Here is a 3,403-nt window from a genome sequence, read left to right as displayed (position 1 = left end):
GTCTGCACAACGCCGAGCCGCGCTAGTCTCTGTTTCTCTCGTTTCTGTTGCTATGCGCGAGTGCATGAGACCGGCCCCATATGGTGCGTTCGCCGCTAGCCTCGCCAAAAGCAGCCCAGGGCCATTGAGACTAACCCGTAGAGGCGCGAGAGAGCGAGAGGAGGCGTACCGTCGAGACGGTGAATGAGAGAGAGAGAGAGAGAGAGAGAGAGCTATGAAAACAGAAGAGAGTAAAGAAGCCACAGAAGATAGATTAGACGTATATCGTAATGAATGGCGATCATATTCGACGTCTGCCTAATATTCGACCAAGGAGTATAAAGCGAGTGGTCGGCACGGCACGTTCCTGACTTCGTAGCGATAGCTGGTAATTTCTTTCCTTTTTCCTCTGCCGCTCTCGGATCGCCAGGAGAGAAAGAGCGTGGGCAGTGTCCGATGGACGCACTGCCAGCTATTTTTGCAGAGTCTGTCAGACGAGATGACGGAATGCCACGTCATCGGACGAGGCCGTTATGAATCTCCGCTTAGGTGAAGTGGCGAATGAGAGAGAGAGAGAGGGAGGGCTACGGTGGGAGCGAGTCGGTGACTAGTGGGAAGGGAGGGAGGGAGAGAGAGAGAGAGAAAGAGAAGAAGAAACTAGGTGGGGAACGAGCGAGGAGAGATGGGAGGAGCGTGATCAGGACTCGGAGCGAGTCATGAATGAAGCGACACGCGAAACACGAGCTCAGCCGCTCCACGACCTTCCGGAACGTCTGCGTTCCACTTCTTCGGGGCTTCGCACGTATCCAACTCCATCCGGATGACGTTGCATTGGCAGGTCGAACGTCGCAAATGGTATCTGCGGAGGGAAGGATGGAGCGATAGGAACGGGAATTATTTCTTTGGCAAATTAAGATTCCATGGGTATTCTGGAAGATTCGAGAAGAAAGTGGCTTCGAATCGTAACGGCACTTCCGGTATATAAAGCTACAGTCGCGTTACCGCAGATTTCGGTTAGGCATACTTCCCCTCGAGGATATATATACCTACTCTGTGTTGACAGTGAGCAAGTGAGTGAACGAGTGACTGAAAGACGAGGAACAGAGAGAGAGACAGGGGGGAAAAAGATCAGGCGACAAGGCGGGGAGCGAAGCGTCGAAAGCAAGGGAAACCTCCTTCCTCCGGGAGACCCGGGCCCCGGGGCACGCTGCATCCGCTCCTGGTCAGCCTGAAAGAGCCTGTCTCTCCTGATCGTTTCTCTGAGTCACTGCGACCGAGCAACGGTCAACGGAAAGTTTTGGCACGACCAGACAGTCCGCCCGCCGCGTGTAAGAGCCTTGTGTCTCGGCTTAATCCTTTCGCGAGCAAATTACGTGGGACGAAATCGGAACAATGGCCGACGGTGGTTCCGAAGCGCGGACGCTCGTAATTCCGAATAATTACCGGGAAAGTATGGAAACCCTACAGTAAGCCGAACGACATTCTCTCTGGGCCATCCGCGCGTGTAACACCCTGGTTACGATCCAACCTAACCCAACCTGTCATCAGAAATGGCAAAACGTCCGACAGCTACAGAACGTTCCTTAAATCATTCGGATCAGGAGGTGCTCGATATTACCGTCGTCCGCTGCCCTGAATAACCTGAGGTTCCCTATGTAGGTTACGTTAGCACTTAATAAAGTACCGCAATCGGTAACGTCTTTATTATTCGGTACTAGGAGAAAAATCGCAATCGAGCAACTGGGTCGTCTTTAATTATTCGCGGATGCTATTCTGATTTCCTAGACGTCGATCCTCGCTCGAGTCATCATATTCGACTTAGCGAATCCCTTGTGAGATGCAAATCCGTGTTCGAGTATAAAGTATAAAAAAAAAAAGTTCAGTACTGCCTACTTTATCCCAACGCTGAATAACGCGTACCGGTTATCCCACGGCACGGAGGGATTCTCGTGCAGGGGAAAAAAAAAACTCTGGCATACAGGGAGAGAACGAACCTGACAATAAAATTAATCCTCGATGCACGCCGTGTAGCCGTCGTCCGTCCAAATCTCAGAGACAATAATGTATACCGGAAAGCGCTTAGCATATATACGAGACAAAACTGTCCTGCCGACATTCCCGCATCCAGTACTACTCTAGACTATAGCCAATCGGCTTCCTACCTCCGGAAACGAGGAAAGTTTCCCTGAGAGGAAGCTCTGCTCTCTACCAAAGACACTCGTCTCTCTCTCTCTCTCTCTCTCTCTCTCTCTCTCTCTCTCTCTCTCACTCTTCTACCAAATCTAACTCTCGCTGTACCAATGCTCAGGACTCCTTTCCAAATATGTATACATGCTATACGTACGAAGCGTATACCACGTCATCCCTTATGTACTACCCTCGATAGGCTAAATCTTTCGTACGAGAGACACCAGAATCTAATAGATTTACGAACGCAAAACTTTCTAATGACGTGACCCGAGCGAGAGTAAAGATTTGTGCTTTTATTTTACATGACGATTGAACATCTTCGAACGCCTCTTATATTCGGAAAAGCCATGGCAATGTACTTGAAGTGTCTCCGACAGTATCCCAGGAGGAAATTCATCCTCTTAAAGGTATCCTTATGACGCAATATATATATATATATATATATATATCCAGAACGTATGAGAACCTCTGTCCAGCATCGGGTATGCGAACCACCGCTATGGTCGTCGGCTCGGTTGGCACCTAAGCGCATAGTTAGCCGACCTGCTTCCGTGGATGCAGGATTCCGGCTGGATGATCTCCCGTCGCACCGCTGGAATGTGCTAAGCGAACCTCCTCAAAGCTTACCGTCGCCATCGTATCTCGGACTCGCTCGCTCGCTCGCAGACCCTCCATATCCCGTCTCCCTCGCTCTCCTGTGTATATACGTACGACCTTCTGCCTCTTACGGGACCTTCCTCTATCCCTGGTCTAGCCTATAGGCTTAGAGACATTGAGACTCCACAATGTCTTCCTTGAGACTCCTGATATATGTAGAGGGTAAAGATGGAGGACGGAGGGAAGAGGAGGGGGGGACGTTCGAGGGACTTCAGTTCACCCTCTTTGAAAAATGCCTATATAGGGAACACGTACGGTAGACGAGCTGGCTGACTGGCTTAAGAATGGAGACCAGTGACGTCAGTGCCGTTCAATGATCTATCGAGTCAAAAGTGAAATTGCTGAGGAGGCGCCCACGCAGAAATACTATATCGGACGTACATGGTAGGCGTGGGTTAAGGATGTCACCATGGCGAATGGCGTAAAATACTAGAAATAATAACACGAAGATTTTGTTTCCTCGGGTATTAATGTACGAGATTCTGTGTAAAAAGTTATTACCGTTGTTCAAGTTAAAATATAATTTCGTACAGGTGTATATATATATATACACTCTGTATAGGTAATTATTACGGGG

At 49.4% G+C, this 3,403-nt stretch overlaps 1 protein-coding gene across 3 annotated transcripts in view; it reads right to left on the bottom strand.

Annotated features, from left to right (window-relative positions):
* LOC107264258 (serine/threonine-protein kinase minibrain) overlaps positions 1-3,403 on the bottom strand; it is a 31,426-nt gene that overhangs the window by 9,082 nt on the left and 18,941 nt on the right. The window lies entirely within an intron of this gene.

This window comes from Cephus cinctus, unplaced genomic scaffold (assembly GCF_000341935.2).
Source record: "Cephus cinctus unplaced genomic scaffold, Ccin1 Ccin1_scaffold0168, whole genome shotgun sequence".
In the NCBI taxonomy this organism is placed as follows: domain Eukaryota; kingdom Metazoa; phylum Arthropoda; class Insecta; order Hymenoptera; family Cephidae; genus Cephus; species Cephus cinctus.
The sequence above is the reverse complement of the archived record's forward strand: the minus strand, read 5'-3'. Positions and strand labels throughout refer to the sequence as shown.